Here is a 26,506-nt window from a genome sequence, read left to right as displayed (position 1 = left end):
CTGTATCAATAGTGTGAATACTCACAGTAGTGGATGAGAGATTTTAGACGCTCTTAGAATCCAAATCCAATGAATACAGGCCAGGTGGTGTCAACATCAAGTAGGATTATTTGGTATGATGGTGGCATATATTAGGTTACATCTCTGAATTTGAAGGTATAATGGTGGCATATATGAGGTTACATCTCTGAATTTGGAGGGTATAACCGGCCTGTAATTAATTATTATAAACTAAACTATTTGGCAAGTGATATACGAGCAGTAAGTGGTCCTATTGATATCATTTCTCACTTGTGAAAAGTTGTTTGGGTTGCAGGCTCAAAAGGTCCCACGCCCAACTAAGCCTTTCAACTTTCCTGCTCTTTCCCCATACCCATCCTCCTCCTTTAATTTAAAAACACCATCTCTATTGCTTCTTTTGATATATATACATGAGTAGGCTTCAACCACTTGTGATGCGTATGGATGTTTTCCTAGCTAGCTAATAGCTAGACCTCTGACCAATCTCTCTTTAACTTCTCGTTTCTTCTTCGACTCTATTGTGTGTTCTATCATCTTGTTGGAGAAGAAGGTGCATGCTGAGCAGGATGGAGAAGCAGGGCACGTGCAATGCTAACTCATGGTCGACCACATTTTGTTCTCTGCCTCATCTTCCATGGAAGAGGTTCAGTTCAGAGCAGTGAGTTAGTCTTTCATGTGCCCATCTTCCCCATCATGACCATAGCACCTTAGTTACGTCACAGCATCTGGAAATGCTGCTGAATGCTTCGCTCAACGAGGACCAGCCATCATCACCTGATCCATCTCCTAATAATATAAAACGTTCTCTGATTGATGCTCCATAATATTCACGTTCAAGGTGAGTACAATTAATTGGTATCATTTTCATCCGTCATCTTCTTGTTAGCCTTCATTAAATTCAGTCAGGAAGTCACATTGGATGAACCTAAAAACCTAAACTTTCAAGACCATCAAGTCAGTGGCTTGGAATGTGGGGCTGAGTTTTGAGAAATTCATCATAGAACATGACATGTTAAGCTATAAGCATTCATCATATGCCGTGCATAAACTTTAAAACTGGACGCCGTTGCATAAATATCGATCAGATCAAACTATCTAGCTCTAGACTTTGAAATTAATGAATATATGTGTTACTTCTGAAAATAACAAACATGCTAGTCCTGCCGGTTGCCACACCCCCACCTTACTTAGGCTTGCATAAAAGAGAATTTATTTGCTTTTCTGACTGAATTTTAATTGTGCGCTTCCTGACTTTTGTAAATTAAAGTGATGAAATGGATCTAACAGTTTAGCAACTAATTAAATTAATTACTCAAGATAACCATGAAGAACTGTGAGTGGTATCATCGTGTGGCAAGATTAGCAGGTGATGGAAATGGGAACCCTCTAGTTTTGGGTTCCTATCTCTCATCCTTAAAGCATGTAAATAATGTCCGCAGAAAATGTCAATTCTCACGAAGCACGCATTAACTTGTGACTTGCCTTTGCATATGATTTTTATATAATGATTGAAAACGACCGAAGTGATTTATGAGTCAGTGGCTCATTTATACATCCTTCACTAAGCTCGCGCAGAGCTTATAATATTGTTGTGCGCACTTGTGTGTGTGTGTGTGTGTGTGTGTGTGTGTAAAGCACTGATGATCAATGCGTTGCTAATTTTTCTATCATATCTCATGCCTCATATAAGCTTCTCTTGTTCCTTCCCAATAAATTAAGTATGAGCTTACCAGAAATTTTTTGTTAAAAATTAATAGTAATACGTTCAGAAGTAGGCAATCAGGCAAAAGAGACCACGAATCACGAGAAACAAATATTCATGCATACAAGTACCGTCTATATAGATCTTCGTGATCACCTTATTATATATAGTGTTTATTAAGTGGCTGCGTTCAACACACGACTTCTAATGAATGGCGGCATATGTCTATACATGATGATTATAAGTCAATTTGTATGCTGCAAATAAAAGAATTATTCATGAGAAAATTTCACTTGACCCAAACCTAAAAAATTAAAGTGGTTAAATTAAACTAACTATTACTACTTGAAATTAAGAATGCAAAACATTAATGATGTCCCTGACTACGTACAAATCCCATACCAATCATTAGTTTCTTTGTTTCAGCAATATAATTATATTCCTTAGGCTAAATACTATCAAGAATCTGTTAGTTTAGTTTACATCTACAGACATCAAGTCGTAATGGTTGTTTTGGAGACGGCTGAATGCCAAAGACTCGAGAGTTTGCTTTCATTTGCCCAGTCCTAATGGTTGTTTGATTCGTGGGACTGGGATCATTCGTGGATTCCCGAGAATGTTTCATGAGAATTCATACTGTCTTTTTTTTAATAAGAAAATATTCTCATCACTCACGCATATGGGACAATAGTCATGGAAATATGTTTTGTGTGGGTGTGTGTGGGATATACACAAAAAGCTTCATTTTGATTCCCATCGGGGAGGTGGAATGTTGGATTCCCTTTCATGAAGAGAGAATGTTTCCGACATAAGATATATATATATATATATATATATATTTGGAACATTGGTTCCTAGAATATTTCTTATGAAGCAAGGTTAAAACGTCATATTTATTTTAGAAGAAAAATTACATATTCAGAAATCTACTCTTTCTAAAATATCAATCCAAGTTTTGGAGAACAAGACTGACTTTTTTCTTTTTTTTTTGATAGATTTGAATTTTCAACATTATTTACACTCTACCTTAATTAATTTTAACTATCATCTAAGTTAATCAGGAACCCTTTAAATAAAATCCATAACCTCACTCTTAAATTTACAACCCAACTGTTTACATAGGGCCACTCATGCCCATCAACACCCACCAATTATTGACGCATCTTTATTGATAGGCGGTTGTCACATGATGCTTGTGTAGCTGTCTCCTTAGTGATTCTTACTAACTCACATGCTTATATATATATATATATATATATATATGCGGCAAACATGAATCAATCAAACTTTTGCATTTTTTCCTATTTTACAGTACTGAGGAAGTTGTCTTCTGCCTCACCATAACCAGATATTACTTGAGAAGGGTCTCGTCTTAATATTAAGTTTGTCATATATATGTGGGCCTCCTCGATGAGTAACCAAATCACTCTCTCTCACGAGGGAAGTTCCTATCCAACCGACGAATGGTCACATACTCATTCTGTCAGTGATATATATATACACACGTAGGATGTGTAAGCTCAGTTAGACTATGAATATGAAATATTGATTATATATTATAGTTGATGGATTGGTTCAGATTTTACCTTGTTCAGTTTAATTTTGTTATTTTGATGACGAGATCTTTTCTCTTATATCGATTTGGTGTATTTAATTTTTCTAACATGCTCTAAATAATCCATGGGAAGTTAATATGCTAGAAAAATAATATTTGTCAAAAGTGAAACTTCGTTTGGCTTTAGACATTTGCTTGTGCAAGTAGTCACCTCAATTAAGACAAGTTGAAAGCCGAAGAAGCCTGAAGCACTTGTTATAAGCACCGCTAAAAAATGCATTTTTAACCGTTATATATAATTCACATGGCAATTATTCACAAAAAACCATTGAATAGATTTTTTTCAGTTTTGGTTTCAATAAACTATCCAATAAACTATATAGCTGTTTTTTTATTCAAAATAACTCCTCAATAGTTGTATAATATTTAATGATTATTTAAAAAAAAAACTGTTAGATAGTTTAGCCCAGTTTCTATCAATTCTCACATGGTTGCCTAGAAACTATTTAGTGATTTTTTTAAAAATAACCATTAAATAGTTGTGTCTATATAGCAATTATTAAGAATAACCATTAAATATATAAAACTATATAGCAGTTATTTTAAAATAACCGTTATATAATTTAGCCTTTTTGTTAAAAAAAAATAGGGGAGTTTTATTTCAAGCAACGTAACTCCTTGCAAAACAAACTACAAACATCCCAGAAATATACCAGTAATAGAATATTCTAATTTCAACCAAAATTTGCATGCCAAAGTATTTAAATCTATAATAATCTTTTAAATTTATTTAAAAGTATTTCAAAATTCTCAAAAATGCCTATACACTAAAGTAATTATAAGAAAAAAAATTTCTAAGTAAAACCTATTGCAAGTTTAAAAGGCCAAAGTTAATCAAAAACTAAAATTGGCCAAAGTAAGCTTATTTTGCTTAAGTATAAAGAATTTATATACTACAAACAAAATTGAGCAAGCTAAGATGGTTGTGATAATTTGTTTTGTACCCATTGCTTAAACAAACTCTTGGCCAACACGTCAAGGACTTCTTTAATTTAAGCTAGACTATATTCCTTTACATATGCATCTTAAAAGTACTATTAAGCCACAAACATAACATAAATCCCGTTTAAGTATGTGACGTGTATAAGATAATGTTGATTATTAAAATTAATAAAGTAAAGATAGGATACATATACTTGGTCAGGCATAATCCCATCAACCAGTGCATGTTCAGCTATGTCTTTCATGTACCTCATGATGACATAGCCACAATCAACAATCCTGTCACATTGTTTTGGACTCTCTTGATCATCAAACCAAAAAATTAAAGTTGGTTATAATATAATATACTTAATTTGATAAAATAAATTGAAGGTAAATGTAAACCTTAATTATCTTCCATTCAAATGTGTCTTTGTAAGTAGTAAAATTTCCATTAAAGGCAACTCTCTACGGCTTCGAAACATTTAGACAGCCCTATATGACAATATGAAACTTTATATGAAAAATCACATGAAAAATAATAATTTATACACATGCAAAAAAAATATTTAACTTATTTATTGAACATTAATATGATATGTTTCCAGTTATTTGGATACCCTCTAATAGGATTAAGGTACCAATTCAGGCCTCTATATGGATTGAGCATGAGTAGCATCTAATGAGCACATAGCTATTTTACACCATGTTCCAATAATCATGCCCTTTCATATAGAACGTGTGCCCATTTATGACATAGCTAGTGTAAGAAAGAATATGCTTAGTCGGCCTATTTGCCAACCATTTCAACCTCTCAAAAATTGAACTACAATTGGCATTATACATTTCATTAATCAGTCCTTTCAACCAACTGATAAAATGTTTATTGTGCATTTTAATAATCATTGTTCTTCTCTATTTAAAGTTATGGCTTTTAATCTTTGCCATGTGCTTCTTTGCGTACTCGTCGATTTTGGAGAGTTGTAAAGTACATATAGATGTGCTTCTTCCTATTATTAGTTTGAGATAGTAATGACTTTTCTCATTGTCACCCTTTCATTATCACGACAATCTTTTAAAAGCCCAGTATCTCAATAGCTTCTTCTTTGATATATTGTTCAACAATTCAATTCGCTAGTCAAGTCTAATCTTTCATGTACTCTTTTAATACCTTTATGTAATGCTCAATTGGGTACATCAATCTCAAATAGGTAGGGCCACATAATTGTACCTCTCTAACAAGATGAATTACTTTACTATAAAGAGCATTGACAAAGAAACAAAGTCTTCTTATTGTTGCTTGCATACTATCAGGTAAAAAACCACATCTAGCTACTAGTAAAAAAATTTCAATCAAAACATGATAGTTATAAGATTTTAAACCCTTCAGTTTCAAATCCCCTAATAAAATAGGGTTCCTCACATATTTGAAGACAAACCTATTGAAACTTCTACTCTGGCAAGAGACTCACAAACACTTGCTTTTTCTTTTCTAGATAGTGTGTGAGCCGCAGCACTAAGATGTAATTGAATTCCCTTTTCCCCAGTGCTAATTCTTCCCTTATTCCCATCTCATCGATGTCTAATATTGCATTGATGCCATCCTTAGTCTTCCTTAAAACATGAAGCAGATTTTTGACAATACTATCACATACATTTTATCCAATGTGTATCATATCAAGAAAATGCCTCAAATCTAATGTATTCTAACATGGCAACTCAAAGAAAATTGACTGCTTTTTCAATTGCTTGTTCCTACATACCTTACCAACTTTTTGCCAAATTTGATATCCAAACTTGACCTTTTCAAATAATTCCTCACAAGTTAATATCTTTGGTGGCTTACTTTCTTCTAATTTCTGATTGAAAGATTTTTCCTATTTATGGTACTAATAATCCCTACATAACCATTTGTGATATTTCAAATAGACATTATTCATCCCATGAATTAACCTCATTAAATGTGTATTATCTTCACAAATAAGATACGTCTAAGATGTCTTTTAATGCTGTACTCGAATAAATTATCATATGTCAAATAGTCATTATGTAACATCCTTAAAAATTAACCCTTATTCAATTAAGTTAAATAAGGGTAATTAAGTAAATTAATATGGTAAATGGTGTGTGGACAATTAGAGAGAACTAACGGACCTATTCAGTTGTGATTACAACCTAGGAGTTAAGTTTGAAGTGAAGTTGGGGCCCTAAGAAAGGAGGAGAACATGAAGATCTAGTTTTGCACCATGCACCATGGCACATGCAAAAGTTGTTGTGACGCATGGTTTATGTAATACTTTACATTTTTTTTAAATAATTATCACAACCATGGTAGAAAAGTGTCTACCATGGTAAACAGAAATCAACTCCTTAAATTGTTATTTCTAAAATTTGTGATCCCAAGCATTTATAAAATGAAAACAAATGTGAAAGGCCTATATGATCCTATTTAAAATTGAAAATATGATAAATAAAATATAATAGGAAAAATAGAAATAGTTACACATTTTATAATCTTATAACCACCTAGTAACCTTTTCAAATAACACAAAAACAATTTTTATTATTACTCATACATATCTACAATCACAGTTGGGTTACAGCCATCCAACACAATTTATATAAAGAAAATCAATAAAAATTCATCTAATATTTGGCTTTGATTTACATAACACAATATCATTATAAAATTATCCTTTCACATGCCATCTAGGCTAAAATATCATTCTCTCATTCTTATGCTCTCGACAATTATAAACCAAAGCCAACATTTATAAATAGATCAATTGGTCGAACTCAACAAACAAGTCAAAACACATGCCCAATCACATACCTTTTTTCAAAACATTTAACATTATCAAGTATCATCAATGCCTTAACAAATACAAAAATATTTATCAACAATGCATGTTTATAGTCATCCCAAAATATATAACGTGCAGAAATTATTTAAAGAGGCACGATCACAACCATGAATCCATATATTCAATAAATAACAAAGCCTTAACATTGGTAATAATGCATTATTAAAATTATAAATTCAAACCCAAAAAGAGGAAGCGGTTTGGCACCACTAAGCCTCAAGAGCTTATCCAAATGCCACACACTTGACCCCTCTCCTGAAAATTGTTAACCATGTAATGAGACTCAAAAGTCTCAGTAACTAATGCTATTTATGATGGTGTATACAAACAGTTAAATATGTGCTTGCTAAGTAGGGAAACAATAATCATATAATTTCAACAAAAATATGAAATATATTATAATTCATGACAAATAACCATTCTTATCTCCTTCCATTAACCTCGAGTCGTAGCCCTCACTTGATGCTACATTACCCAGCCAAAGGTAAATTAACTTGAGCCCTTATAAGCCACTTATTGGGCCTCCAATAGGGGTGTACCACATAGTACATAAATGCAACAATAGTAGCAAGTCTACCAACACTTCTACAATAATCAAACAAATTCATATCAACATTGTACAATTATACAATATTATAATTTTCATAATTTTCTCATTTTCAACAATATAACAACATAACATCCCACTTGACAAAAATACTTCAAAATGAATATTCACAATTTTTTCATAAATATAACAAAATAATTTCTCAACAATAATTCATAATTTTCTCAATAATCACCCAATTAACATGAAACAACATTAATCACAAATTAAAAGTATGGTTACCTCGTGTCTTTTTCAATAAATTATTCCTTATAATTTTTCTTCTACCACAATCTTCACCAACAACACAGTCTATAAATAATATATTATTTATAAATATTATTGAAACTAATAAAATAACTCTAATAATAAAATTAGAGAATATAACATAATTCCTAATCCTATTATTAATACAAAACTAAAGTTAGTACCCTCAAGTAGAATTTTTAACTCCTTTTTTTGCTATCAATAAACACTAATAAGCTAAAATCAATCTCTAAAATAATTTTTATTATCAAAATTTTTCTTTTTATTTTATAAATTCACACCTAAAAATATTCAAAAATTTTAAATTTAGTCTTAAGCTTAGAATTATCATTTTATAGCTATAATAATCTATTTTTCATCCCAAATAATTATCTAAACCTCAATAAATTAATATATATTTTCAAATTTTTTAAGGTTTAAATCATAAGCCTCAAATTCAAATCTCATCAACAAATATATATTCGAGAACATTTATTACATTACTAATGACCTCAGTCATCACATTTATCATCATAAATTTATCTCTCTTTCAAATCTTAAATTTTTTACCATCACAACATCAGAAACTAAAAAAAAGAATAACTAAATTTTTTTTAAAACACTTATTTAATCTTAAAAAAGTTAAAATCTCATTTAAAATATTCTATTATGGAGTTGCGAATCAAATAATCCTCACCGTCTCACGCGCACTCTGTTTAAGACTAATAGCAAATGGAAGCAGGAAAGGAAAATGAAAAAGGAAGTGTGTGGTTTTAACAAAAGATGCATGTCCCACGTTCTCTCTCCCTCTTCTTACTTTTCCTTTTTTTTCAATTTATATTTATACATTTACACAAACAAACAGACATTGCTCCATTTCTCACTTTATTTCTTTTTTTTTGTTTAATTCTTTCTCCCCTTTTAAAAATAATAATAATAGTAATAATCATTGTTATATTTTTTAAGAATCTTAACATAAAATTTTGTCTTAAATTAGTTCAATAATTATTTTCTAAATAATTTTTTTACCTCTAAATATTTTCTAAAATTTTTATTAACCTAAATTAACTAAAAAAAATTAATTTGGGATGTTACAGTTTACAAAAAAGTAAAGGAAGCTCTTTATACCATATGTCACAGTGCTTATGGTGTGTGCTGCGGTACATAAGTCCCAAAACAAGAAGCCTAGCTCTCTGTACCACATGCCACAGCACATACTATGAGCATCGTGATGTATGGCCAAAAATCTCGATAAGTAAGGATGTGAATCAGTTTAAAAATAGAAAAGGAAACGAGGGAGGATCGAAGAGCACGCGAGGAGCTGTGCTAGGGCTACATCTTATGTCTAATTGGAAGCATTTCAGTGGTTGCAATCACTTAAGGTAAGTCTTCTAACTTTCCTCCTTCCTTCCTCATTCATTTTCTCAAAGTTTTGAGTTAGGTTTGAAGATGAGAGTTAATTTTCAATTGTTAGAGGTTGTGGGTTCACACTTATTGATTTAAATAGAGTTAATGAAAGTTGTTTAAGTTACTGAAATCAAGGGTTGGTGAATTTATGCATCCTTAGGTTGTTGGCTGAAAATGGCATTAAATAAGGTGGTTAGATTAAACAGCCATTAATGATGGTTTGATGATTCATTACAGATAGTAGGTTGATAAACCTTATGGTTATGGTTATGTGTGAGAGATTGGGACTTTTAGAAAAAAAAAAGTGTTGAGTTAGGGAGTTGAGATTTGGTTAATAAGGATATTAATGAGTTTTGATATGGTAAAATTATAGATTAACCATTCTTAGCACCATTCAAGCTTAGAATAGCTTTGGAAGTAATTTGTTTTGAAGGATAAACCTTTAACCTCTCAACAATATGAGATAACCAGGGAAACTCTTACTTTTACTTTTATATGTTAATTAGTTATTTAGTTTTATAAACTAATGTTGAGATATGTGAATTTGTTTTTATGCAAGTATGGCATGAAATGTTTGAGAAATTGAAAAGATAAATGTGTGTGTGAACTTGCAAATGGAATAATTATTGTGATATAGATTAATTTAAGTAAAACTTGTGCTTTGTTTCATGTCTTGAATAAGTATTATCAAATGATTGGGAATTGGTGAGTTTTATAGGGAAAATTGTAAGTGTATGTGGAGTTTTATGTTGAGTTGTAGTGAGAAAGATATGATGAAGATAATGATGAAAAATTGCATGTTAGCTTTGATGATTGGATGCATGTTTTAAGTTAAGCTTTTGTATATTGCATGATCATATAAGGCCAGAGTTTGCTTATAGAGGGGAGTAGAGATTCTAAATCTATGTGGTATGGTTGCCATTCGAAGTTTGATGGCTTACCTCTAATTATATATATTGTTCTACTTGTTTTACGAGGGACTATCCCACTTACTTGATAAGAAACTCGAACTTAATTAGTTTTCATTTGTTCAAAGAGGAACCTAGCCTAAGGTATGACACCTTATAATGTAAGATTTTGGGGGAAACCATGATTCACAAGAGAGTGTAGTAGCCTTGGTTAGGTAGCTCCTTACAATTAAAAGACTTAGGTAATCTAAGACACATGGACGAATCCCGTTGCATTGACGGCCTATGGTTTCATGTCAAAAATATTAAGGGAGTATAAGGATGGATTTGATTGATCATGTATATCATATCATGACCACATGGTTGTTATTGTTATGGTCTTGTAAAACATTATTAAGGGTGCATAGTTAATATTATTGTGACCCTTTTGAGATATGTTCATTTGATTCATATGTTGATAGTAATGTGATTGACTTGACTTATGAGTTATGAGATATTGTGATATTGTCTTAATTGCTACTTGTATATAAGTAATTGATTGACATGCATTAATATAGTATAGGTAAAATGTACCTTTATTATGAGTGGTTATACTCACCCCTCTCTCTTTAATATTTACAAAAGCTAGCTTGAGCCAGGACAGAGGAAAAGTCCTAGAGGCTTAGAATCTATTAATCCTAACTGTAAGCCTCTAATAATTTAAATTATATGTATTTTGATTTGATGATTTCCAATTAGGGAGTCACATTCTTAACTTACTTACACTATTAGTTTATTTAAGCTAAATGGTATATTTTAGGTCCTAGGTTGTATATGAAATGTCTATGATATCTAAATATGGCTAAAATATTAGTGCAAGTAAGAAAACATGTAAATGCATGATTGTGATGAATATCTGATGACTTATGAGAAAATTGGCTCCCCTTGCTATTTTTGAGAATAAGGGATTGAAAGTTAAAAATGTTATGTATGTGATATTGTCTTGTTGTGGTGTATTGCACAAGCCCTATTAAGTTTATTGAGTGTGGTCTGTGGGTGATTGTAAACTCTTGGCACTTGGGAAGGAAATTGGATACCTTAATTTTGTTTTAAGTATATAAAGAAGTAAGTTTGCAAATGGGTGTCTTACGTTTAATTGAGAAACTATTTAAGAGTGAGACTATTATCATTAGCTAGAACTCTAAAAGAGTTTTCTGTAGACACTTAGATTTTTCTTAATTGGACATTGGATGAGGAAATAAGGTGAGTCTGAGTTTCACCCCAGATGCTATCAATTTGATAGCATCAATGGTCTCATTTTGTGTAATGTACTGCAGCACATGGATGAGATGCAATGGCACATCCTCTTTTTGTTACACTGAAATCTTGTTTTTCAAATTTTGATGCAAATACTTTGAAACAAATTGGTATTCTATTCTTCCATAAACATTTTTACTCTAATTTTTGGTATGTAAAAGTTTATTTATTATGTTGTTAAACTTGAAAACTTAGGATCTCATTTCTATTAATTTTAGTACTAAAAATTAATGAGTCTTATGAGATGATAATTCCTTTAGGTTAATCCCTTGATTTCCCTTAGAGTTTTGTGGCTAAGTGTGGATTAGTAAGGGCAACCTTCCATGTTGATTGTACCAAGAAGCATGGTTCTCAAATTAAACTTCTTCCTATAGCCATCAAGACTTCCACACTTGTCTCCCAAAGTAACTTCATATCTTCAATCAATAATGCCAAGTACATATTTATGTAACTCCCAAGTTGCTTGGGTCTTGATATTAATATTGTCAATATCATGTACTTATGTTTCATGTAAAGCCAAGGAGGAAGATTATAAATTATTAACATTACTGACTATATATTGTGGGTGCTGCTTAGAAACCCATGTGAGTTCATCCCATCAATGGCCAATGCGAGGTGCAAGTTCCTATCTTCTTTTCCAAATTTAGGATATTTACAATCAAAATTTTTCTACTCAGAAGTATCAATAAGATATAGACACAAGCCATTTTTAATCCTCTCATCTGCATGCCATGTCATATTTTTTTCCTTTTTGTATTCTATACAAGCATATAAATCTTGCTATAATAGGAAAATATCACATTACTTTCTCTAAAATTTTCCCATTCTTCTTGTGACATGGTGCCATGCACTTAAAGCAAATGGTCAATGATTACCCTTAAACAAAATATAATCATTGATGCAAGCATATATTTTCTCATAGCTTAGGCCAATAGAGCGTAACATTTGTTTTGTCTTATACAACTGTCTTGAAAACTTGTTATTCTTTGATAGTATTTCTTTTATGATAAAGAGATTTTCCATAAAGCTTGCATTGCTCCAACCATATTTTACTTTCAAGTTGTAGAATCTTAATATTGCAAATAATATTGTGCATTCACAACTTTCATACAAAGGTGGCTTTGCATCACACCTTAAGCTCTTTAACATTTTTGGAAAATCCTTAAGCACTACTTTCATGGCATCTTCCAACTCTTTGAGATTATTGGCCACATATGGATTTGTGTCAGAATTAGGAAAATGACAACTTTCATTGTGCCACTGGTTACAATTAATCTCATCCAGTGTCTCCCCATGTAGTGTCTAACACTTCTAACTCTAACTAATTCCAAATTTCACCAAGTGATTTTTAAGTTTTTGTGGAGAAGCATGCCTTGTAGAATTACACTTCAAACAAGGATAAATAATTCTTTCTGGATCTTTGGCATGCTATCTTGCAAACTTAATGAATTCTTGAACCCCATCCTAGTATTCTTAAGATGTACTCCTAGTAGACATCCATCTCTTATCTATAATGTCAATCTAGTGTTAATTTTTTAGAAATAAAATGTGATTAATGACTTAATGCCAACTAGGTTAGTTAAAAGTGAGAAAGAATCAATGCTTGAGTTACATGCTATCACATATTACTCCTCTCTGATTGTAGTATCAACATCAGTATATTAAACATGATTTTAATAATGTCCTATTACACTAGAAAAAATTTTGGCAGCATAATCACTTAAAATCATCATACCTCAGGCCTTATGCCTTCTTTTTATACTATTTAAAAAAATACTTCAAACATATGCAAAACCAATAATTTCAACAAAATTTTGACAACATAATAGTACAAAAATGAATTTTTCAAGCATAACAATGCCCTGTTTTTCACAACAAAAACAAAGCAGTATACATTACCATAAAATCAAAGACAGCAACGGACAAAGGAATTAAATTCAAAAAAACAAGTAAATTTAACAAATAAAACAAGAGTATTCAATAAAGTAATAATCATATTCGTGTGTGTGTGTAACATTTTTTTATAAAATTCAACAAAGAAAGAAAGAAATATAAATTGAGTCACAAAGGAGGAAAGCACAACTGAAGACATACACAGTGCACAAGCATAGAATCACAAGATAATCAAAATAGAGACACCCAATATGCAAATGGTGGAAGAAGATAATCAACCACCCAACATATAAAAATGGATGCGAGAAAGGAGAGAAATACCAACTCAAGAGAAGAGAACCCATAACGGAGGTGAAACACATGGCTAAACGAACAAAAATGATGACAACGATGATGTTTTCTAGGCATTCATTGATAGGGATAGGCCGAAAGAAGGGATTCAGGATGATTGGGAGTGGTTTTGTGGAGAAGGGGAGAGGTTTCATGAGAGAAAAAGAGTGTTTTTAGTTTTTCAAAGAAAATGACTTATGAAATATGGAGGCAGTTAAAAAGTTTTAAATGAGACTATTTAGTATTTTGAAATAATTGTTAAATAGTTTCAGACTATATAATGGTTAATTCATAATAACCACTATATAGGCTCTGAATTTAAAAAACTAAAAAATAATTAGGACTATTTAATGGTTACTTAAAATAACCTACATATAGTTTATTTCAAAGTAACTATTAAATAGTCTCTTGAAAAAAAAACTAAAAAAAATATAGACTATGTAGCAGGTTTTAATTTTAATTATTATATAGACTTAGAGATTAAATAATAATCATTGTACATAACTGTTATATAATCAGTGACACCAAATCCCGCCTCTTTTATATAATAGCTATTTAATAACTTTTATACAGAGGGCACTATATATAAACGTTTTTTTTAGTAGTGTAGTGCTTACCTTGTCTAGATGTACTGATAACCTTGAGTGACGTCACCCAAATAGACCTTATTATGCTTGAAGATAGGCATGGATATTAAAAAAAAGGTCAAAATATACTTTTTTTTATACTGTCCAAGCGCCCATTTAATTTTTCATTGGTCAAAAACAAATTTTTGTCAAAGCTTTTTTTGTAACGAAAAGAAGTTATTGTAACAAAATGTATATTTGATTATATTTTTTAAAGTATCAATTTAATAAGTTCAAATTTGTTTGAATTATATATAATGAATAGTGCTTTTAAATGAAAAATTACTAAAAAGAATGTTGATTTTTATAATTTATAATATTTGTTATACAAATACAAAAAATTAAGAATATTTGAAAAATATGCGCACGGTTATCTTTGCCTTGCATTAACAAAATCTACATCTCAAAAACTTTAAATATTTTCATTGACAAAATTTATTTGAGACCTATTTGAATGTACTTTTAAGAAAGTCTTTTTGAAAAAAAAAATTATACTGAAACAACATTAGATTTTCTTTTTCAAAAAAAATTATACTGAAACAACATTAGATTTTCTGAAAGTAAGAAGTAACTTTCTACATGTCAAATGTTATGTTACTAAACGTGCTCTAAGAAACTTTAGTTTTTAAAATTTGACAATAAAATACTAATTTTATAAGGGTTAAAGGGTAAAAGTATCCTAAAACTGTTTCTCTAAGGATGCTTAGTATTTTAACTTTTTTAGAGCATTTTGTCTCGAAAGTTAAAAAAAAAAAAGCATTTTCACCACACTGTTAAATATTAAGAACGTCAACTGTTAAAGTAAAATTTTAACTAAATATTTTACTATTTTGGCATCTTCATTTCTGCGTTTTCATTCTTCATTTTTATTCATTAGAGGAAGAAAAGTTAAAAAATTCATTAAAGAATGCAATCGAAATTGAATATAGAAAAATGGAGGGCAAAAGACAAAAGTATCATTGGTCAAACTTCAATTTAACAATCAACATTTTTAATATTTAACGATAGAACAAACATACTCTCTTTTTCAAACTTCCAAGGCAAAAATAGTCCAAAAAAATATTTAAGATGTCAAGTATCTCTGGAGAAAAAATTTCAGGACATTTTTGCCTAAAAACCCAACTTAAAATCATGTAAGAGTGTACAGTAACTGTATAAAGATATATATGATCAGAAAGGGGAAATTTTCATTTAGGAAAAACAAGGTAACAAAGTTCAAAGCCATAAGCCATTGGAAAACATGAACAAAAGAAGTGAAAGGTAATTAACCGATATCCTCACCTCACGCTCATGATCTGGAGTGAATTGTTCCAAGTAGTTTTGACAAGAGCAAGAGTCCTGGAAGAGCATACTATATTTGCGCTTGAACCGAAAATTTAGATATCTGATAAAAAAAAGTTATTAGATGTTTTATGTAATGCATGTGTCTATCTTTTCTAATAGGAAATCAATACACTCACTTACAATATATGGAATTATTTCATAAAATTAACAGCTTAATGATATATTGTTAAATTTTAGAAATAAAAAATTTAGAGAAAATGACAAGTAAGGACCTCATAGAAATATTAATGCCAAAGTCAAGATTTCTAAAGATTATAATACTAAAACTATTGGAATGTTTTCATGAAGATATGTATTTTTTAAAAATTATATCCCTTTGAAAAGTCATGTCCTTATAAATTTAAAAAAAATTATGAACGATTATGTAAAGAGTTACAGTTATCAAAATTATGCCTCTGTAAATTATAAAGGTACTTTTGGAAAAAAGGAAATCTATTTAACGAAAACTCTACACATTAAAAGGATGTTTCTTTTCTTAAAAAGATAATATGAATAAGCCTTTGTTAATATTAATTATTAAACTATGTAAGTTTATGAACAACTGAAGGATTTTCACAAATTAACTTAAGATTATTCTTGAACAATATAAAAGTTATAAACCAACATTGGCCATAACTTATAAAGAGAATTTTATTACTCAAAAAGTATCACTTCAAAGCAGCACTATAATATCTATAAATACCATTAACCAACACTCATTTTATACATATAATATTGACATCTATATATTAAAACTCATTGCCTTTATTCTTTAAATGCATTAGAGATAAAGTCAGATTAGCATTTTGCAAAAATTATTGTTTCCTTCATTTAAGTCTTTGTAATCCAAACCATACTCAATAGGCTTTATTGTATCTTGAAAAAAATTTACTATCAATTCAACTTGCACTCAAAGATTGGAATAGGTGGAGGCAAATTAAATATAAAGAAAATTGTTGCGGACGCATTGAAGACAACATGTACAACTTTTTTTTTCATTTCTACTTCTATCGATCTTTAGAGAGCCATCCTCACTAATAGAAATATGAGAGATCTTGGGAGTAAAAGTTACACACACACTGATAGCCTCATGGCGTGAGAAGTTATTTCTCTTAGAATACCAAGGATAAAAGATAAATTCCTCTCAATTAAGTTGCTATATATAATAGGACTATAATCCAAATTTTTAACCACTTATTTAAATGATAAGAATCTTTACCACTCACATCAATTGAAGTTGATTTAAAATTATATATTTTATTGCAGGATATCAATAATATTTGGGTGAATGACATTCAATGGCTAATAGATTGAATTAAATTTAAATAAGTGCCAAAAGATTTGAAAATTAAGATTGAGGACCAGAGTCTGTTTGTTAATCGGTCTAATAATTTAGTGCTCTCATTGATCCATGTGGATGAGGTTACCGTACTGGCACATGGTTGAAACTGTAGCTTAAATAAAAACTAGTAAGGTACCCGTGTGATGCATGGGTCATATTTAATAATTTTTTTAATAAGTGACATATCTATCATTTATGATAAATTAAAGTTTTTATAAATAAATGTCAATTTTGGATGAAGATTTTTCTCAAAAAATAACTTGTAGCATATTGTTTCGATCCAATACTCCATATAGGATAGTGGGGCTATATAATTATCATTTTTAATGTTAAATATGCATATTAGAGTTAAGTAAATGTAAAAACTAAATGAATACAGTGTGAATGGATACGAGAAGAAGCATATTAATAAAAAATTATAATTAATTAGATTAAATTATTGAAAACTTACCTATAAACAACATTATAAGTTTTGTCTGTGGATTGACCGTTATCATCAAAAATCAATATTTTTAAACCTTCCTTGCTTTGAACACAAGAAACAACAACATATAACTGGTCGTGCATGAAAACAAGATGAGGCAAGTACAAACCAATATTACATAGGCCCTAGTCTTGGCTTATATTAATGGTCATTACAAAAGCTATTATAATAGGAAATTGCCTCCTTTTCATAGTAAATGGAAACCTAGAATCAGATTGACACATAACAAGATGAGGTATGCATACTTTCATCCCTGTAGTTAACTCAAATATTTATTAGGCCTCAATAACATGTTTTCTAGTTTTTGTAACTATGAGATGTGTACCGTTGCACAACCTATAGACTTATCAATGTTTCACATCAAAATAATTGAGGCACCAACCTTTAGCCTTATTTCATGATTCGGGAGTCTTAACATTATAATTGAATTTAGAAATTCGATAAAGTACAAGTCATCAAATGAATTCATGTCTCCATCATCTTTTAAAACACTATCAGAATTCAAGTATACAACTTCCTCTCCAGGGATCATGGATAGTATGTACTTGTTTACTTCTTCAACCACAACCAACATAAGGGCTAAGATAACCCTATCTCTAAAATATGAAGAATTATTGACATTGTTAAGGAAATTTGAGAAAGTTGAATCAACAATAGACTTTATTAGATTATCTGAACCATACAATAACAAATTAGTTAGGATCTTAATATCCATAAATCCTTCATTAACTGTAATAGCAGTCCCATCACTAATTAAGATACTCTAGTCAACAAAATCTTGAATAGCACTGTTAGATGCCATATTATTTGCTGCCATTAGTCTCATGTTTCTTATTAGTGTATGTAGTTGACAATTATCCCCTATGTATGAAGAGTTAATGGTAGCAAAAACAATTTCTTCTCTAAATCCACCTAAAATAACAAGAAAGATCTACTTGAAGTCTCCACCAACACGACAACTTTTCCTCCAAATGGAAGATTAGTAGCCAATGGATTACTAAACTTTAAAATATCTTTTAAGCATTTATTAAAAGTATTAAAACAAAACTTGTGTGCCATCAGAGCTTCATCCCATATAATCAAATGTGTGAACTAATAACTTAGGCAAGTTACTTCCTTGTTTTATGCTACATATAGTGTCTTCTGTCACAGAAAGTGGAATACAAAATTGTGAGTGAGCTATTCATCCTCTGGGAAGCAATAAAGAAGCTATCTCACTTGATGCTACATTAAGAATAATTTTACCTCTAGATCTTAATGAAGTAGATAGTGTCTTCCAAACATACATTTTCCTAGTACCACCATGTCCATAAAGGAAACAAAACTCCTCATTTGTTAGATGTAATAGCACTAATGATTTTATCATAAATTGTTTTTTACTCAGGAGTTAGTGTCCACAGCAACCTTGCCAATTCAGTAGACAATGCAACCAGCTTGACATGTCAAGTAAAGGCATAGACTCATAATCTGTGAGACTTTTTCCATTAGATTAAAGTATTTTCTCAATTTCAATCAATGTAAAGCTGTGTAAATCAATATCATTTAATTGTAATCCTGTGAAAATGATATTGTTACATTAGCAGTGTTGTCTGACAATTTATATAAACTATAGTTGATATTATTAAATTGCAGAATAAATTAAAGAATGCTAATGTAATTACCACATACCGTGATGTCCAATAATATTTCTTTGCATGTACATAATATCATTTGATAAGAAGACCTATGTATTATCCCATACAACCTCTAGTCGGGAGAAAGAATTACAAATAAGTGCAGTGCAGAACAACTTTTTTAGAAATTGTCCAGATGCCCATTGGCTTGCTTCTCTAATGCCATCAATATATTCTTTGTCATCATCTAGTAATCCCAGTGCATAATAGGCATCTCTAAAAGTAGGGTGGATGACTCCATCAATGGCATATATACTGTCATATAAGGTACAACCTTTGACAATGATTAGTAGGGTACATAAATAATATAATTCAGCACTACTTAGAGGGGTATAGTACAATCTTCCAATTAAAAAACTCGACTCCTAGGTTGCCACTCACATAAATCTTTCTTATAAACAAATTGGGTTAGGAATTTAGGATATGTTAAGCCTTTAGCCTCATTATTATCCTCTTAATCATTAGCATCAAACCATGCCTCAAGCATTATAGCCTTCTTGCATTGCGATTAACGGCTAAATCTAATGGTTCATCGTCATCAAATATGACATTTTGTTGGTTGGGCAAGTGGAAAGTTAACCTTTCAGTAGATGGTTTCCTATAATTGATATCAAAAGCAAATATTCTCCATACAGTTTGTAAGGAGACAAATATCTAAAATTATAATACAATTTAATCTTATCATAGATTCTCCCAATAGTTAGATCACGTGAATCAGCATACACTGCAGCTATAACCCCATCATCATGTCCTTTGATCACATACTTGAAAAGATATTTAATTGATTGAGCTTGATTGCATCTTTCACTTCAAGAATTTATCATTAAAATTCTATTGGCTACCTTAAAATTGATATTTTTCATTAATAATTAGGAGACTACCATTAGTAGATCTATCCTTACAAAAATTTGATTTTGATATATATCATTAATACAAATTAGCATAGAATAAAGTAATAATAAAGTAACTGATATTTTCATATATCCGTATCTATATATACACACTATTATATTAAGCATTTTATATAACTTGTCTCACGCTTGGTCCAAGCATGGAGGAAATTGAAAGTGATTCTCTTGTACAACTCCCCATAGATATTCTAATAGACTTAATGATCAAGTTTGCAGTTGATGATTTCGTGTCATATACATTCTTCAAGAATACGTGTAGAGAGCTAAGATGTCTGGGTGGTTCAAGTACTTTTTTCCATAACAACGCATCATTGAAAAACATAGACCCACCCCCTTAGTTTGAAACTTAATTGCAATGATATTTCATATATATGTGCCAACTTATTGATAATCCTAAAAGTTTATTTAGGCGAGGAATCATAGGCTATGTGAAAAGGCGAGACTCATTGTTATATAGTCTAGCTAGGACTTCTTAACCTTGAAGCAAGTGAAAGACATGTTAGTGCACAATATGCATACTCAGTGCTGATCTTAACAAACATTTTATGTTTTTTTGGCACATGTAATTTTAAAGAAGCTATAAAAATTCTAACACATGTTCTTGCCAGAGATGGTTTTAATACAATTAGAGATGATATGAAGGAATTTCTTGAACAACTTGCATGGGGTGTAAAATCAACATGCTTTGACCAACCAAGGAAAAGAATATGCAGTTTCAATGGTTACACTAAATATTGTCAATTATGCACTTTAGACAAAGAGCTAAGATGGTTTTATATCACATTAAATCTTGAATGAGATTAAGTGACATAGTTCTTTTAATTTCTTTTAAAATTATAGACATAGTTCATTTTCCTACTTTTTTATTTGCACACATGTATTTATGTAGTATTTTTAGTTTAGATTTTTTCTTGCATGAAAGTGCTATATTAATTGTTGTCTCATTTGTTATATTAATGCTGGTTGAGTTTTTAAGGCAAGTGATTACTTTTTGTTAATTAGATGGAATCAACATTTAATATTAGTCAAAGTGTTGTGAAAAATAATTTTTAAAAAACAATTGCATGAAATATACTTTTTAATATATATATATATAAAATAGCAATAATATTTTTCTTTTATATTTTTGCATTTTATATATTAAAAAGATTTTGAGAGATAGAAAACTTGTATTGTTCTTGCATGTGTGTATATGTTTTCTAAGATGTGATTTTAAATACCTGATATGTGACATTATATATTTATAATTAATTAAACATGATTTAGGATCAATAGTTTTTAAATTTTTTATAATTTGAATTTAAATAGAAAATAAAATAACCTAATAAAAGAACATTAATAGCAAGATTATATACGTACTCATTTTAAACTGCGTGCATGCTTGAGATTCTCTCAAAATTAAGTAAGTAATAATAAATATATAAGGCTTATAAATCAAATTTTTTACAATATTAATTTATAAAATTTTCATAAAAATGAAAGTACATAATTTATTTAATTTCATACATGTATTTCTTTCACATAACCATTAAATATTTATAAAAATATATTAATTTTCATATAGTTTTAATATTAACATGTATAGTTACACATGATTATATGCATAACCCTTCTTTGATAGAAAATAAAAACTTGTATCCTCTAACTTTAGGTCCTAGCTCCACCACTGATTTCAAATATTCATGTATAATTTGAATTTATTTAACCAACAATCTCACAAAATTAAAAAATAAAAAATATTTGTAGTACTATACCTCCAATAATAGAGGCTAACATATATACATTTGGGTTAGTTTGCATCCAATTATGTTTTTAAGAACAATCTCACCAAAAAGAATAATAATAATAATAATAATTGAGTTCCTAATCAACTAAGTTCCTATACATCTTATATATTATGAAACAAAGCGTAATATGACAAGTCAGTATTTAATATTTTTCCCTCTCTTCAATAAAAGCACTCTTACATTTTACACATTTCAACATGAATTATGGAAAGTAATTTAGACTCTAAAAAATTGACAAAATTTATCACAATCACTACATAATTAAAAAATATAATATATCAATTAATAAATATTTTTTAATACCAATATTAAATCTGACCTGAAATCCTAACTAAGTCATGTATTAAAAGAATACTGATTTTTCATATTTTTCAAGGAAGTTAAAATTTGGAAGTCATTTTTCTTAGGTATTAATTTGTATATATTAATTTGAATTCAACTGGATATATATATATATATATATATATATATTTTATCATATAATTCAACTTTTTGAAAATCATGAGTATATATCTCAATATCTAAACTCAGGTTATTTTATCTAAATGTTTAGATAGATGCTTGCCATAAATTCAAATAGATTTATATATACTTTATTATATAATCCAAATTTTTGAAAATAATGAGTATATATCTTAATATCTAAACTAGGTTATTTTACCTAAATGTTTAGATAGATACTTGCCTTGAATTCAAATAGATTTATATATACTTTATTATATCAAGCTAAAATTTAGAAAAACATAAGGATAGATTGAAATGCAAGGAAATAGTCAAAGTATATTGAAATTTTTAAATACAAATTATTTTTAATAAATTTTTAATTACAAAGACATATATTAATTTGAACTCAATTAATTAGATGGACATCTAAACATAACTAAACGTTGATTTCAATATCATTCCTTTATTTACTCTATTGCCAGAAGGATTTTCCCTGTATGTTTGTAAAAGGATCTTAAATAAATATAAAATAATAAAGAGGCCTATGTGTAGAATAATAAAGAACCATTAAATTTATAAAGGAAAAAATTATTGTCATCATACCGATAGAAGGACACAACAAAAAAATATGAAGATCTCAAAGAAAGTGAAAAACAAAATTGAAAAGAATATCCTGAGTAGTTAGACTAAGAAAAAGTTTGATCACTGCTCATAATTAATGATTATGAAAATACATTTGATCATTTCTTTGTCTTGACACGATTCATCATTGACAAAATAAGTTCATCATTGCTACTATTATTATCAATAGTCATATCATGCATATTTTTCCCCTTTATTGGGGCACCAATTGGAAGGTCACATATCTTCTTCACATTCATGAAAAAATTACCATCATTAGCATCTTTTTCATTTAACTTTAGGCATGTTTTAGAGTTAATACTTTGTGAAGGAGTGCTTTCACTTGTATTATCAACCTCCAAGTCTACATTTAAAGTATCACATTTCTGATAGGATAAAATTTGTATGAAAAAAAAATATTTCATGCATTTTATTTATATTTAGAAAACAAATTTAAAAAATACTTATAGTTGTGGTTTTCGTATGACTGTCATTAGCTAGACTAATTTAGAAGGTCATCTATGCCTTCGTCATATGCTCTTAATATATTTGAATCTTCACAAAAATGAGTCACTACGTGGCTAGCCGAGAAGCCTTGTTTGGCAAGGTCTCTAATGGAGACCTTGAACATGAACTCCTTCCTAATAAACTCAAAAAAACAATCCGAAATGACAACCTCATCTTTAGAGTCTTACATTGATGATAATGCATTTTTATGATTCAGTATCATATTTGATTTTACAAAATTTAATTATTAGTATAAAATTTTAAAAAAAATTCAATAGAGTTATCAATATTAATTAAATTAAAATTATCACTAATTCAATAGTATCCATTTTTGCTATTGCATGTTGATATTCAATATGTGTGTGCAGTATTCATATTGCTATTAAACATACAAATGGCATTGAATACATACCTTAGGAATCTCCTTAGTTGAGCAGCAGTGCAGTTTACAAACTTAGAAAATACAAGATCAAACATAATGAATGTGTTAGACCCAGCATCATTAGCTACAGTAAATGTCACTTTGAACCTACAAAAATACATGTAAAATTTTAGAATATAAACAAATATTATTTGCATTAATACACAATTTTAACAAATAACTTGGTATAATAGTATTGACTTTTCTATTGCAGTTTGTGCAATAGAACCCATCACAATCAAAGAGTACTCCCTTATTACATTTCTTGCATGCATTATAGAACTTATCTTTGTCGGTATTAATGTCAACAATGGTACCAAGAGTCACAATCTTGTCCTACTACAATTATATTAGAATGTCATATTACACTCTAACCATCATACAAAATCCATATAATATTCATAATATATCTACAATATACATAACACCTACATGTTTACAATTTGATAGTTCTTCAATCTTAACCCTATTTGACACTGCGAGTAAAGATTCACCAATAGATTGAGAATTTTGGCTAGTCAGTTGCTCTATGTCTTCATCCAAGTGATTACCTGATGCCTCAAGACTAAAAATAAAAATAAGATTATATTCATATAACTTACTTATCAAAACCATAATTATAGTCCATTGGCAATAGTATAAACATAAATAACATACCAAATCAAAGTTTGATGGTATGACAGACTCACTTAGAAATAAAACTGAAGACCTTTGGAATTGAAGGGTGTACAAATACTTGTGAGCAATACATTGTGCTAGTAAGCCTCCTCATTTCTATGTAAGAATCAAAACATTTAGAGAGAATACATATATGATTGAATCAATATCATTTAGATATTCATGTAAGGTAACATACTGTTAAACTCCTTAACTTTAAACCGCTGTAATATGATAATACCTAGCTTTTTTAGTGCCTCCTCTGTCAAATTTAGTATATCATCTCCAAAAGCCCTCACAGAGTACAACTCACCTTGTTTTTCCTATAATGATAAGAATAGTATCCAAGTAATTTTGGTCACAAATACCAAAAATTAAAGCATAAAAAATAAGGTTTCAAGTATATTAATTAATGAAATTTGTGTTATATTACTTTGCATCTTCTAGGCTTATTTCTATTTTTTTTTTGTTTCTTCCCATCTATGATCGGCTCCTCCAACTATCCAATTCCAAATAAACTTCCAATCACATCTGTCATAAAAAAAGTATACAATTTAATCACATCTGTTGTGGTACGTTATGCATGGCACTTGTTTCCCCATAGAAATCAGTGATTTATATTGTTATCTTATTGAGCTGCATTTGAAATAAAATTTCATATTTTATTCAGATTATAAGATATTATATCACTTGTTTCCCCATAAAATCCAGTAATTTTGTGGAGTTTTATTTTTTGAATTTTGTTTGTGGCTTGCTTATACAACTTGCTTAATTAATGCAATCCAAGTGAAAGATTGTTGAAATATTTATTTATGAATTAACATTAATTAATAAGCCCAAACAGATTGGTCTTTATTTAACACACCAAAAATTTTTTTTTAAAATAATTTAACTCAACCATAGTTGGGTTACAGCCACCCAACACATTTTTATATCAATAATTTCAATATAAAATATTTTATAATTAACATTTCAGATAAATTTTTACCTCCCACATGCCATTAGGCTAAATCACATTTGTCCATCCTTATACTCCCAACAAGTAAACTAAATCACATTTGTCCATCCTTATACTCCCAACAAGTAAAATAAGCAATTTAATAAATTTTCAACACAAGCCAGTTATTTGGCCTTATAATCATGCCATTTAACCAATCCAAAGTAAACCAAATATTAAAATTACAGTCATCCAAATTGTACTAAAAATAGAAATAGTTTGAAAGGCATGATTACATTTATATATTCATATAATTGACAATAAACAAAAAGCCCTAATATTGGCAATATAATACATTATAAATCATAAATTAAATACTCAAAAGAGACAGTGGATCTATACCACTAAGCCTCTGGGGCTCCTCCACGTGTCACTCGTGGCTCTTCTCCTGAAAATTGTTAACCACATAATGAGACTCAAAAGTCCCAGTAACCAAAGCCAATTTATGATAGTGTATACAAACAGTTAAGTGTGTGCTTACTAAGTGAGAATTAAAAATAATATAATTCCAACAAATAAGGAATATTATAATAACACAAACAACCATCCTTATATCCCTCCATTAACCTCGAGCCGTAGCCCTCACTCGGTGCTAAATTACCCGGCCAAAGGTAGATTAGCCCGAGCCCTTACAAACCACCTATTGAGCTCCAATAGGGGCATACCACGTGGCACATAAATACAACAATAATAGCAAGTCTCCCAACACCTCCCACAATAAATAAACAAATTCATAATAATATTGCACAATTATACAATATTACAAAATTCATAATTTTCTCAATAATCACCCAATTAACATGAAGTAACACTAATCACAAATTAAAAGCATGGTTACCTTGTGGCTTTTTCAATAAATTATTCCTTAAAATTTCTCTCTCACCACAATCTTCACCAGTAATACAATCTACAAATAACATATTA

The 26,506-nt window shown here is 29.7% G+C and overlaps 1 long non-coding RNA gene across 1 annotated transcript; it reads left to right on the top strand.

Moving 5' to 3' along the window:
- The first annotated feature begins 446 nt into the window (after positions 1–446).
- Positions 447–3,301, top strand: LOC129289560 (uncharacterized). The gene is made up of 2 exons (XR_008588161.1): positions 447–859; positions 3,036–3,301. It is a non-coding gene; the product is annotated as an uncharacterized LOC129289560 (long non-coding RNA).
- The last annotated feature ends 23,205 nt before the right edge of the window (positions 3,302–26,506 follow it).

This window comes from Prosopis cineraria, unplaced genomic scaffold (assembly GCF_029017545.1).
Source record: "Prosopis cineraria cultivar Desert tree isolate PC_DT_omini unplaced genomic scaffold, ASM2901754v1 PC12, whole genome shotgun sequence".
In the NCBI taxonomy this organism is placed as follows: Eukaryota; Viridiplantae; Streptophyta; class Magnoliopsida; order Fabales; family Fabaceae; genus Prosopis; species Prosopis cineraria.
This window is presented reverse-complemented; position numbering and strand designations above follow the sequence as displayed.